This window comes from Vipera ursinii (assembly GCF_947247035.1).
Source record: "Vipera ursinii genome assembly, chromosome: 3".
In the NCBI taxonomy this organism is placed as follows: Eukaryota; Metazoa; Chordata; class Lepidosauria; order Squamata; family Viperidae; genus Vipera; species Vipera ursinii.
Window position 1 is genome coordinate 165192304 of NC_139516.1, and position 14672 is coordinate 165206975.

Consider the following 14672-nt stretch of genomic DNA (forward strand, 5'->3'; position numbering starts at 1 on the left):
GCTGCTCGGGTGGACTAACCCAGGCAGCATTTTGCGCATGAAAAGTTTTTAACACTGCTGCTATTAGGAACAAAACTTGCACTAGAAACTTCCCGGGATCCCGGTTTCACTCAGAACCGCCGGCTCCCTTCCCCGCGTTTTCCTTTTAAAGCAATTCCAAGTTCCCTTCTCAGCCGGCCGGCCCTGACCTCCACCCACCCCCGGCAGCGGGAGGTCAGGGCTGACGGCTCCCAGAGGAAGGGGGCGCTCTCGGTCGTTGGCGAGATCCGCCGAACTGAAGCTAGGAAAGTAGGAGCTGCCTCCGCCGCGCCGGGAGAGAGCCGGAGTTGCTTCTCAGCAACAGCTGCTGCCGCCACGGCCGCCTCCCGCTCCTCTCTCTCTCTCTCTCCCTCTCCCTCTCCCCTCCTCGGGTCTCCGGCGGCCGCCATGTTAGGTCGGGACGATGAACTGGGGCTGCACTGAAGGGGACCCAACGCCTCGTCGCCCGCCTCCTGGTGCGTGTGGAAAGGCGAAGCATCCCGGCTCCTCCCTCTCCTCTCGGCCTGGGCTTGAGGTACGGCCTCTGGAAGCGACGGTTGGGCTCGCCGTTTCCCTGGGAGTCCCTGGCCGGAGGCTATGGGGCGGTCGTGGCAGGGCTGAGCACGGCGGACTGTACCTGAGCGGAGGAGGAGCAGCAGCAGCAGCAGCGACGCGGGTCTCCCCAGCAGCGAGACTCGGCGCCGGACCGGCTCCTCTCGTCCTGAAGCTGAAGCGAGAGCGCCCTCTCCCCTGCAAAGAGGAGGGCGGGAGGGGAGGGGAGGGCTTGGCGGTTTCCCCCGGAGTGGCCCGCGGGCACCAGGTGAGGAGAGTTTCCAGTTCTTCCTCTTCCTCCTCCTCCTCCTCCTCCTCCTCCCGCCCCCCCCCCGAGCCTTTTCCCCTTCTCCACTCTCGTTGCGCGGAGGCGGTGGCGCCTGGAGAGCGCTAGGCCCCGCAAGATCCTGCCCATTTTTCAGGAGCGGGGGAAGCTTCGTGGGTCCGCTTCGTAGCAGCCCCGCGCCTGCGAGTAGCAGGTTTGGGAGGCGCTCGGGGGAGGGGTGGGGGTGGTTTCCCCCCTCCGTTTCCCCCCAAAAAAGTTTTTTTTTACTGGAAGTTCCTCCTCCTTTCTACCCGGCAGGGTGCTTTTTTCGTGACGCGGTTGCGCCTACCGGCCTCGCGCGGGTGTGGAAAGGCTTCAAAGGGTCCCTTTCAAGTGCTTCGTCCTAAAAAAAAAACAACCCTGCAATGCTCTTTTCTTCCCCCTTTCCCTTCCGGTAGCCCAGGGGGTCTTCAAACTTGGCCCTTTTATGACTTGTGGACTTCAACTCCCAGAATTCCTCAGCCAGCAAAGCTGGCTGAGGAATTCTGGGAGTTGAAGTCCACAAGTCATAAAAGGGCCAAGTTTGAAGACCCCTGCAGTAGCCTGTTCGTTTTCTATTTTGTTTGCTTAGCTTGTTCTTGCCAGTCTGATGCCAACTGGAAAGGAAGGGGGGGGTCGTTATGATCGATTTCCAGGGCAGGTTGTTGCACTCGGGTTCCCCCTCCTCCCCCCCTTTTTTTTTCCTTTGAAAAAGAAAAGGAGGAAATAGGAACTTCAGGTGTCCCCTTTCAAACTGTTCGTCGCTCTCCTTCGTTTTCAGTTTCCTTAACACCAGGAAAAAGTTCCTGCCCGTAAGTGTACGTAGAGAGTCTCCAATGTGTGTCTGTGCTGCTGAGTATACAAAGGTCGTTCCTTATAGCAGCGTTTCCCAACCTTAGGAACTTGAAGATGCGTGGACTTCAACTCCCAGAATTCCCCAGCCAGCTATGCTGGCTGGGGAATTCTGGGAGTTGAAGTCCACGCATCTTCAAGTTCCTAAGGTTGGGAAACACTGCCTTATAGCATAGCATCGTTTTAAGTAGGGTATGGCTGCAACCAAAGTAGCAAAGTGGTGTGGCAATCGAGATAACTGAGCATTGATTTCTTAATTTCGATCCCAATGGAGATGTAGCTTATTTGCCAACCTATTAAGTGAGAAACTTGAGCCAGGTTTTAAGAATCATTAAATTTTCATATGATTTTTTTTTTTTTTTTAAAAAAAGTTTGGGCTTCCTTCAAGCCCTGCTCTTTTTTCCTCTGTTGCGGTAAAATGGTATATATTGTATGATAATGCAAAGAAAATAGTAAAATAGACAATTAGGGAAATGCTGTACTTTAAGTTGGAAAGACAATCTGCAATACAGCGTATACAGGATTTTCATAGATTTCTGTTAATTTCTAAGTATGAATTTCTAATTGTACATTTTGATCAATTTCACCTAATTACAATTAAAACAATTTTGACAAACTTTATATTTTATTTGAAAAAAGTAGTAAGCATTTGTCTACCCAAGAAAGTGAATGAACATCCCATTCCATATCGTATGTATATTTAGATTTTAAATTATGGGATTTGGCTTTAGCCTCATTACAATTAATATATGTATTGGGAATTCATGTACATTTTGTAAGAGAATCCCATTGCATATCTTAAAAGGGAGAACCTTTTGTTGGCACTACTTCAAGTTATATTAAATAAGGCATACTGTCTAATAAAATATTACAAGTTAAATTATTAGTTAAAGTAACTTGGAATGAATTGAGTCAAAACAAGTTAATACATTATGCTTTGTAAAGCAGTAGAGAAAATGTTTCATTAATGTGATATAAACCAGACCTAAAATAAATTCAAGGAGGAGAGTTCTTTGTGCCTAACAAAACCCATCAGTATTCTAAAAGCTCAAATTTGTTTAGAATATCTGTATTCCTAAAACAGTGTTTTGGCACCTTGCTAGAGTTCACCATTTGCATACACACAAACCCTGGAGATGTTTCTGCTTGGTGTAGGAAATACTGAAATAAAGGGTCCTTTTCTCTGCGTCATCTGGAAGCCACGCCCACCCCATTGCCGACAATGGCAAAACCGTCCCGATACGTGGTGCGATGTCATGTGACATCGCGAGTTTGACATGTCTGATGTAAGGGGATTTCAAATTAAACCTGTAAACCTTTCATATTGTAAAGACATGTTAAAATATGTCTTTTAGTCCCACAGTTAACACAATAGTCTGAAAAATCACTGTTTAATATGCATTTGCATGTTTCTAAATGTTTCTAAAGAAAAAAAAGTCTAATCTACTGCCAGAATGCAAGGCAGGATCCTTTTTAAAATAGGTATGTATAAAAAAGATAGAATTGTGTACCAAGTGCTATAAATCATGCCATTTATATAAATTCTTTCACAATTTAAAACTTTTTAATCAGTTGTGAAGTTGGGTGTGATATTTTAAACTGGTTAAGCACTATACACATACTTCTGATTATAATAATCTTGTGAAATATCTACTGTTAAAATTTGTTCAGTTAATGCATTGATTTGGACATACAGTATGAATTATTTAGAAATTCAGCCTGTTAAAGAACAAGAAAATATTACACCTGCATTGCTACCAATGATAGCAGCTAACAAGCAAAATTTCCACTCTTAGCTTGTTTTGTGTTAAGGTCTGAATCAGAACTTCTGATTCTCCTTGCAAATCAGAATCATAAGCCAAGAATATGATTACTTGTTGTTGCTAAGCCAGAATATAGCTCACTGCAACAACCAGTCCAGACCAATTCTGTTATATAAATAAACAAAGTCAAAGAGAATCTACAAAGTATGCATTACACCGCTTAGCATGATGTCAGGAGAACATGATCTAAAGGCAGGAGCAATTTAGCCTAAAACTGGTTCTGTTTTGGGCCACATTGAATTCCATTAGAATTCATTGTTTGGGATGCTAACCACTTTTCAAGTTCATGTGACCTGTTTGCCTCCAGTGTGTGTCATGTGAACAAGGCCAGTGTGTTCCCAGTTGTTATAATAATTACAATTTTATATTGATAAAAGAACATCATAATAAGAACAATGAATTTTAAGTATTCATTTCTTGCATAAATTCCAAACTTTTAGACATTTGGAAAGTTTTCATTTTTTTATGTTCTATAATGACATAACACGTTAACAAAGTCTGTTCATTTAAAAGCAAGGCAGAAGAAACAAACAGTACTTATGAAGTTTGGTAAGCATTCTAGGCTGAGTTATTGCTTAAGAATCACTGACACAGCACAATAATTTTAATACTGTTATAGATTGGAGAATCTATACTGACTAAGTGCATGTATTTGAAAGCATTTCCATTTATTTTAATGCAATATCTAATAAACTCCCAAACATAAAAAATTAAACATCAGATTTTGTCTATTCGTTTCTTTCATTTGTGCCTAAATCCATGCAATATTTAACAATTTCATTGTTTTATTTTAATATAGGGGATCTTTTGTTTAATCTGAGAAATATACTGTGTTGATTAAAGTGCTTCAACCTTGCTGCATATTTCTGGCAATATGTTGTCTTGGAAACACAGCTCCTACCTACTCTCACTTTATCTGAGAATTTAGATGATTTGATACTTGCATTGACAATTCTAGATATGCAGTGACAAATATGCTCTGTTATGTTCCAAGCCAGCAACATTTAGTTAGCTACATTTGAATAATCTATATTTGAATCATCTACATATAAATCACGTATTCTCACCTGTAATTCATTCTCCATCCAATATGTGCCTTGGAGAATTATATTTTCCTTCTTTCTTTGGGCATTCCTATAGATTCTGAGATAGGACTGCCACAATTTCCTCTATAGGTGAATCCGTAATCAGAAATAGGTATCCTAGAAATATGCCTAATTTGTCAAGTGTCTTGATAGTGTCAGTAGCCTGTCCTACTGTCAGGTTGCTTTTCAGCTTCTGGTTTATAACCGTAAAATACATCTAATGGGTGATTAATTGATACGACAACAGAGTGTTTATTCATCTCAGTACTGGTGATAACCTATGATATAGTCATTTTATAAATAACTTTGAAATTGCTCCCTCATTATGATAGAATCTGCTATGTACATTTTAATAATTTGTATGGCAGGAGTCATTATGTCCAGTTAAATACAAAGAGTTTGTTTTTATTTCCTTTTTCATTTGGAGGATCTTAGTTTGGTAGAGGAATTGGGCTCAGAGAAGACCATCTTTTCTTCAGCTAATTTTAAATAGTTAAAGAGCAATTCCCTTTCCCTTAAAAAATACTTTGTGAGAGAAATCAGCTTTGGGGTATGGGTGATGGCATAATTTTTAGGCTTCATTTTCTCTTTCTCAGAAGCTATGCTAACTTCCAAATCCAATCACCAAAACTTCACAACTGTGCACTCCAGTGTCTAAAGAATGTAACAGTATCATTTAAGTCCAAGACAAGGAAATGGGGGAAACCAAAGACTAGAACACTTCTGAAAAGCTAGAAATCTCCCTATAAGTATGGATGAGTTTTCTCCTATGCTTCTGTCTGTATTTGGGAGCACAGCATGTCCCCATGTTTACATATAGAATTATATATTTTTAATAGAGTTGTTTATTTGTTTTTATTACAGAATAAATTGTTTTATTGTATTACTTACCAAAATCAACTTTAAGAGCAATGAAATATTTCTTATCTAAAAAAAATCACCTTAAGAAAAATACTTATTCTTGCATCATTCCAAAGACAAGCAGAAGGATCATATTCCAAACCCCTTCTGACCCTGTACCCACTGAAGTGTTGTACAGCATCTATTATCCTCTGCCAGCATAAGCTTCAATACAACTGGAGAATACGAGATTGTGAATGGTAGTATAGGTAATGCCCAACTTACAACCATTCAGTGACTGTTCGAAGTTACAACGGTCCTGAATGAAGTGACAATTGGTCTCCTAATTTATTGCTGTTCCAGCACCCCTTTTGATGCTCGACTGCAGCTCAAGTCCTTCTTGCAGTTCCAGAATCCTAATATGCCAAGAAGCCCCTTTGTGCTTCCTGAGGTCTGGCAGCTTTGCATCATATTGCTTGGGCTTCTTGGGGTGTAGCAGCTTTATGCTGCACGGACGGGCAGCCGAGACTTCCAGGGGCACTGCATTACAGCTCGGAGGTTTCTTGACGTCTTGGGGCTGTGGCACACCATGAAGCCCTTGAGCCACAACATATTATTTTCCTGGCCTTCTGAGCTTACACACATGCATGCACACACCTCACATCTTCTTTCTCTAGCCTCCCTGAGGTTGCACCAAATTGCAGCACCCTCAGAAATCAGGCACATCTTGTGCCAAGTTTCCCAGGGCCTCCCGCACTCCCCACCTGCGCTTCTTATCTGGGACTCCCTCCACTGCCCACTTAAGAACCCATGTGCCTGGAGTTAAGAGTGGCAACCAGGATTGCCATCAATGATGTGGTTATGTGATACTATACTATATGACCACATCACTTGGTAATGAAAATTCTGGTTCCAATTGTGCTAATAAACCAAGAACTACTTGTTATCTTGGTAGATGGAATTTCTGAAGATAGAACTATTTCACTTGAATTAAAAATACATAATCACACTCTCCCCAATTAACAAGTCAAAGCGATAGGCTTATAAATCTAATTAGCAATCCAATATGTCTGCCATACTGTGAGTCATAGCCAATATAAAGGCTGTTGCATGATTACGTTTTAAGAGGAAATTATAGCACAAGATATAGAAGGCAATATTTATAATAGATAGAGCCAAGGCAACAATGCTGACCCTCTTAAGTCATAGTATGGCAAGTTAATAACACCCATGTCAATTAAATATAGATTAAATCCATTGTGTGTAGTGGCAGGAAAAGAACTCATTCAGTATATTGCTTCACTGACACAATAGTATCCTCTATTGTATAGTATATCTTTTCATGGCACATAGTAAAATCATCAAAGGGGGCAGTAATTTTTGCACACACAGATTTAAATCCTCTTATATTACTACATTCTACAACTTCTCATTTTATTTTATTTTTTGCCTACACAGTGCAAAGGAGACAGATACTCAGATAGGCTACATCAGGAAATTAGTTGAGGAGAATAGGAACCTTCTGCTAACCAGGAATTCAGCAACTAGAAGAAACAATACAAAAATAATAACTGCCCTTGCACGGTGGTAACTCCTAATAGCTCATTATACAAGTTTAGTGATCATGGAACAAGTCCCAAATCATTTTTGCATACCTGGCCAAGTACAATTATGGCAGAATCAAAAGAGAGGAAATTGTTGGCAAAAGTCAAGCCTGTAGTATGAGGGAGCTCCCTATCTATTCACCCAAGTGGAAAAATGTCACTGGGCTTTTACTATGCTTCTGATCATCACTGAACACCCCTCATACACACACACACACACACATACACACACAATTTAAAAGCAGGACCATTATACCTGTTAATTAAGATGACTTGTCCTATGCAACAAAAGAGGACTTGCATGCAGAAAAATCTTATGCCAATTTGGTGAATCGACCACACAAACTCTTTAAAGAGATGATGTTCCAATCAACCAACAAAATGTTTATGGGCTAACCTGTTTCCAGTAAAACTTAATGTAATTCCATTTCTATATTCTCTGACCAGACCAGCGGTTTAAGAATTCAGAGTCCTGATAACAGAAGAATTCATCAGAATTAAATTTAAGCCATTTATTTTTTTATTATTATTATTATTATTATTATTATTATTATTATTATTATTATTATTATTATTATATTTTTTATTGAATTTTTATACCGCCCTTCTCCCGAAGGACTCAGGGCGGTGAACAGGGCATATAAATAGAAATACCCAAATAGATTTTGCTGAACTGTATTACCGTGTTTCGCCGCAAATAAGAGCATAATTCTTCAGGACACTCTTAATATAAGCCCCACCCCCCAAAATAAGCTCCAGTTAAGATTATCAGAGACGGATACATTTAGTACCATATTTCACTGAATATAAGCCCTAACCAGAAAATAAGCCCTAATGCGTCTTTTCGAGCAAAAATTAGTATAAGACCCGGTCTTATTTTCAGGGAAGCACAGTAGAGATAAAAAATAAAAGCAGTATGCTCTTTGCCTGTACATTACTATCAGGAAATAGCAAATGAAGTATGGTGACCCATAGTTTGATGCTCCTATGTCATTGCTTATTAAAGTTAACTCTGATGGAAAATATACATTGAAAGCCCCCTTGGAGGAACAGTTAAAAATGTTCTGGTTACTACTGCTGGTCATACAATGGACTTTGTGATTTACATGAAAAAAAGATTTGAGGAAAGTTTTGTTATTTGCACTTTTTGGAATATAAGTAGTTACATACAGTACTTAAATACTGCATAGGAACTAAAGATCAATATGTTTACTTGTGAGGACAGGATTAAGAGTGGTTTTGCTTGGTGCTCTTTTATACCTTAGGCCTTGTGCAGTGATTGCTTCTTTTCCTCCAACAGGTATTGTTTTTTTTGTGTATACATAGTGCAATGTTCTCAGATTGTGCTCATGCAAGAGAGATAGATAATAAGTATTCAGCCAGCTATAGGACAGATGGACTGAGTTTCTTGGCATGGCATTTTCCTTTATTTTTCTGTTCCGCATGACGCCCAGAATAACATTGTCAAGTAGCCATTCAAATCTTCATCTGGTCGTTCACCTTCAGATCAGGAAGGTCTCACCCTTTTCCATCTCTGTATAGAAGCATTTAAAATGTCAATCTCTTTTCAGGATTTTGCCAGTGTAGGATCCTGAATTGATGAATATTCTAGAATTTAGGTACAATATGCCCACTCACTTGGGTCAATTTGTTGAGTGTGTGTCTCAGAAATTATAAGCAGGGCATTATTCTGGATCAGGAATAGGATGTACATTCATTAGCTCCTGCTGAACGGAGATGATCCATCATGTCCTTGTTAAAGATGTTGGTCATGTGGTTACATTTTCTAAATGTTTGCCAAATGTTTCTGTGAACCAGTCCAGGGAATTTGCCCCACATGATCCACATTTCTTATAAATTAATAACAACTTAGCCTTTCTTGAGCTTCAGTTTATTGGCACTAAATATTCTAAAATATTTGTAATATCTCTGAATTTATTGAGAAGATTGGATGTCAATCTCTAGATTTATTATTAAATGTAAACTAACTAATGTTTTTGTATACTGTTAAGCAGGTTTTTATAATGTAGTAGTCATGTTAGCTGCAGCAAAAATAAAGTAAAAACCCACAAGAATTCTGGGGGGATTTCAAAGTTTCATGCATTTACTATTATATATGATTTTTGCTTTTCTGACTCTTTCATCAGAGATAACCTCAATGATAGAATGTAGTATCCTTCTCCTCTCATCATGATCTATAAATAGATATTTATGGTAATTCTTCATACAGTTAAAAACAAGTTGCAGATCATACAAGAAATGTGATTAAGTTTAACTACCCTAGAAATGTATCTATGTGGCAAAACAGCAAATCTGTTCTGCTACAGGAAAAACTACAAGACTGTTACTTTATGTTTAAAGCACTACAAGACTATGTTGATTGAGCACCGTATGTTGTCTGAACCCTTTAGAAATTCAAATTAGCGATATAAGACAGAAAAATGTCTAATATTGCTGTTTTCTTGAATCAGTGTATCAGTAAAAAAGCAATCAAACAACCAAACTTTAATTTCCATGGTGCTGCTGCTGCTGATAATATACGTTCCGTTGGTCCAACTCTTGGTGATTCTATGGGACAAGTCTCTCCACATCTTCTCATCTTGCACTATTTCTTTGAGTTTCTCTATGCTCTGTCTGTTGTCAGCTCTTAGATAGTGTCCAGCCAATTTGTTCTTTCATGGCCTGGTTTCCTTTTACCACAAATTCTTCTAAACATAATTGTTTTCTTCAGCCCTGCGTGACACGGCCAAAGTAAGTGAGACACAGTTTCGTGATTTTACATTTATTTATATCTCGCTTTTTCTTCGGGAGCTCAAAGCAGTTTATGTGAGGATTGTTTTTCAATTTTTTATCATCGCAACAATCCAGTGAGTAATGTTTGGCTGAGAAAAATTAACTAAAATATGATATTTAAAATTGTTAGGGCAATTAAAATCCGTTAGGTTAGTCACTTTCAGTTTTAAAATTTAATGGAAAACCACATTAAAACGACTTAGTTCAGTGCAAGAGCATGTAATCATTTTCATCTAACACGTGTACTTGGCTTTTGAGTAAGTTATCAGGGATTACACTCTAATAACTAGGGGTAGGAGAAAAATTAAATTATTTAATTCAGTGTAGATTTATAATTAAAATTAATTCAAATAAAGCACTTAATAGGGTTATTCCAGGGAATAGTTTTCTGTCACACTATATATAATTTGTCAGTAATTGTACAACTCACCTCTCAATAATCAGTTTAATTCAGGGTTGACTGCAATGTAGAGTAGCTTCTGTTAAACTGGTTATTCAGTAGGGGCAATACATTCTTACTCAGTAATCACAAAGTTCTTTTGGATTTAAGATGTCTTTCCCAGAAATGGATCATACAACTAGCTCTTTCAATATGCAAATATTGAACTAGCAAATATGTTATATTTGCATAGTGCATATGGTGCCTGTGTGAAGTGAAATGATTAATAAAGAGCTCTCTAATTTGCCTGTATCGTATATACCTTGTGTGTGTTTATTTAATGTTGCATATTTCTGCAACACTGCACATGTTGATTAAATCATAAATTCTATAAGAATTAATCTATTTACATTAAGAGTAGCCCCATTTGATTCTGTGAGATTTATTTCTGAGTTGATGGGCATTGCACTATTGTGGAAGTATTTGAATCTTAACAATCCAGAAGTTTTTTTTGTAAAGATTTCTTTATAATTGGTAATATACAAAATATGTTTCATTTAAAAAAAACAGGCAAAAGGGTAACTGAAAATACAGTATTTAATTAGTGTGTACCTTTTTAATGAAATATGCACATGTTTGGTTTTGCTGTCAAATATGGCTTAAGCCATAAGGCCGCCGAACCTTTAGTCTTTTCCGGAAACATTCTTTATTTGTATCCTATTTAGTTAGCTTCATTTAAATAGAGATTGTGTTTTTTAGAAAAAACAGTGTTTTTTAGAAAATCTTGCTGCAACTTCTTTGTGACTGAAGCACATTGTCAGTCGACTCAGTATTCCCCATGCCAGCTAACAGTCCTTAATAGAGCAATTCAATTCAGTGAATAGTTCTTAGACTTGAAGGACACAATTGGTTAGCAGAAAGAGTGCCAAATTGATTTAACTTTGCATGAGTGTGAAAGAAGTTGTAAAAAGACACTGTCAGCTAGTGTTGGCATAATTTTGGGCTGTTCTAAATTGATAAATACCCCTATTCAACCAAATATGAATAGAATAATTTCATTACATTATGTTTACATCTTTTAAAATAGTGTTTGTTTGTTTTTAAAAAATGTAATTTGATCCATTCTCCTTCAGAAATGATTTCTGCATTTAAGCCACTACATGCATCTCACCAGTTGTTCACATGCAGAAAATGAATAGTACTGGGATGTGATTAGACATGGTAAATGAGCTAAACATTGAACCTCTCCTGTCTTGCCTGCCCTCGCTTTGTCAAAAAGTAGTGCTTCTTTTTAATAGCATTAAAATAACAGACCATTACTAGGGTTTTTTTTATTACACCAAGCCAAGTATAGCAGAGAAAAGATAATGCAGTGGGTTAGGACGCTGAGCTTGTCGATCAGAAGGTCGGCAGTTTGGCGGGTCAAATCCCAAGTGCCGCCTAACAGAGTGAGCGCCTGTTACTCGTCCCAGCTTCTGCCAACCTAGCAGTTCGAAAGCACGTAAAAATGCAAGTAGAAAAATAGGGACCACTATGGTGGGAAGGTAACAGCGTTCCGTGCGCCTTTGGCGTCTAGTCATGCCGGCCACATGACCACGGAGACGTCCTCGGACAAGCGCTGGCTCTTCAGCTTTGAAACGGAGATGAGCACCGGCCCCTAGAGTCGGAAATGACTAGCACGCATGTGCGGGGGAACCTTTATCTTTACCTTTAATTGTCTATACTGAACCCAGAATGGAAGGAAAAAACCACAAATCGAAGTCTGCATGTAACTGTCAATCAAAGATGAAAACATGATGTTTTGCTTTTCTTAATATGCATGAAGGAGTTTCTTTTACCTGCTTTTTAGCTGGGAAAGGGAAGTGACAAACCATTAAACTGCCTGTGTTCCTGTATATAACTTACTGTGGTTGTCATTTGCTTTTTATTTGCTTTCGTACTACATGGGAGATAATGAAACAAGAGAAAAGGTGGAAATGCTGACATGCAGAGGGGAAGAATGAATGTTCAGGATAGGAAGTGGGAATATTATAAATGGAAGCATCCTTTTTTCTTTTTATGTTTCCTGTTCACATTCTTTGTAAATTCCCATTGCTTGTATTCTGATAGTAATCCCTAAAATTAGTGAGTTTATTGTATTGTTTTCAGAAAAGTCATTTTCAAGGACAAAAGCAAAACAGTTCATTTTATACAATTCAGGCAAAAGTAAGCATTTGTGATTGAAAGCTTTTGCATTCACGGTATATCAATTCCCATTTAATTCAGTAGAATTTGCCTCCAAGGAAAAGTGCAGGAGGGTTAGTTTATGTTACCATTAACTTTTAGTGAGAGGTTTAAGCATGTGCTTTGTAACAAAGAGTTCTTATACTAATATGATTCATGTCACTAACCTGTATCTACTTTCCAAATTGTTACTATGTACACTTTCAAAATGATTGCTGAAGGTTTATAGGGAGAAGTAACACCTGTGGATAGAAATGTTTAAACTATGGACTGAGCTATGATTCAGAACAATTTTACATGTTTTAAAATAGTTGTGATTCACGTTTTCTTATTCACATTCTTCCTAGTCAATTGTTAAGTTTTAAAACATATTCTAAAATATGAATAAAATATTTTTATGTGCCATGCGGTTATGTACCTTTTCAATATTTAAAGACATGCTCATCTTTGTCTTGCTATTGCACTTATTGTCAAATAAAGTATTACATTATAACATTTAATTTAATTTAATTTAATAACATTTATATACCGCCCTTCTCCCTGAGGACTCAGGGCGGTTCACAGGGCAGAATAAAATAGCAAATACAAACATTAAGAGATGATTAAACAATTGCCCTAATTAAAAACAATAGAAGTACAGTTCTAAAAAACCCCGAGATAAAATTAAAAGACCAAAAATAAAACAACCCCACCGATCCCCATCAGGCTAGGCCAGCTTGTACAAACAAAAATGTCTTGAGATCGCGACGAAAGGAGCGAAGATCGGGCGCCATCCGGAGCTCTGCCGGTAGCTGATTCCACAGCTCCGGAGCGCCCACAGAGAAGGATCTCCCCCTGGGGGCCACCAATCGACATTCTCTGATCGGTGGCACCCTGAGGAGGCCCTCTCTGTGGGAACGCACAGGGCGCAGGGAGCTTGATGCCGGCAGCAGATGTTCCCTGAGGTACTCCGGCCCCATGCCATGGAGGGCTTTAAACACCGTTACCAGTACCTTGAATCTCACCCGGAAGACAACTGGCAACCAATGCAGCTCACGGAGCAGAGGTGTAACGTGGGAGTATCGGGAGACTCCCAACACCACTCTCGCGGCTGCATTCTGTACCAGTTGGAGCTTCCGGGTGGTCCTCAAGGGCAGCCCCATGTAGAGAGCGTTGCAGTAGTCCAGACGAGAGGACACGAGCGCATGAGTGACCGTGCACAAATCATCCCGGCTAAGATAGGGCCGCAACTGGCGCACCAGGCGAACCTGGGCGAAGGCCCCCCTAGTCACAGCTCCTATGTGGTCTTCTAAGGTGAGCCGTGAATCTAGGAGGACACCCAAGTTGCGAGCCCTATCTACGGGGGGTAATAGTTCACCCCCCATAGCCAGAGGTGGAATGTCCGAATAGACCCGGGATGAAGGTATGCAAAGCCACTCAGTCTTGTCGGGGTTGAGTTGAAGTCTGTTCCTCCCCATCCAGACCCGAACCGCCTCCAGGCAACGGGACATCACGTTGAGGGCATCACTGGGGTGGTTTGGGGTCGAAAAGAAAAGTTGGGTATCATCAGCGTACTGATGATACCCAACTCCAAAGCCACGAATGATCTCACCCAGCGGCTTCATGTAGATGTTGAACAGGAGAGGCGAGAGGACCGACCCCTGAGGAACTCCACAAATGAGAGACCTCGCGGTCGACCTCTGCCCCCCTGCCAACACCGACTGCGAACGTCCCAAGAGATAGGAGGAGAACCACTGTAAAACTGTGCCTCCCACTCCCAATCCCCTGAGACGCCGCAGCAAGATACCATGGTCGATGGTATCGAAAGCCGCCGAGAGGTCTAATAGGACTAGAACAGAGGAATGTCCTCTGTCCCGAGCCCTCCAGAGATCATTCACCAGCGCGACCAATGCCGTCTCCGTGCTGTGCCCGGGCCTGAAACCCGATTGGTAAGGGTCTAGATAATCCGCTTCATCCAGGACCAGAGGGAGCTGATACGCCACCACACTCTCAACAACCTTCGCAAGAAAGCGGAGGTTGGAGACAGGACGAAAGTTGTTCAATACAGCTGGGTCCAGGGCAGGCTTCTTGAGGAGAGGCCTCACCACCGCCTCCTTCAAGACGGCGGGGAAGATACCCTCACTCAAAGAAGCCGATATAACTGCCTGGAACCAGCTGCGTGTCCTCTCCCGGGCTGCATAGACCAGCCAGGAAGGGCAC

General features: G+C 40.2%; 1 protein-coding gene across 2 annotated transcripts in view; it reads left to right on the forward strand.

The window, feature by feature from the left end:
• The first annotated feature begins 200 nt into the window (after positions 1–200).
• YES1 (YES proto-oncogene 1, Src family tyrosine kinase) overlaps positions 201–14672 on the forward strand; it is a 52246-nt gene continuing 37774 nt past the window's right edge. For both annotated transcript variants that reach the window (XM_083359368.1, XM_083359367.1), the window contains exon 1: positions 201–838. The gene's annotated coding sequence lies outside the window, so the exon portion shown is untranslated. The remainder of the gene's footprint in view (positions 839–14672) is intronic.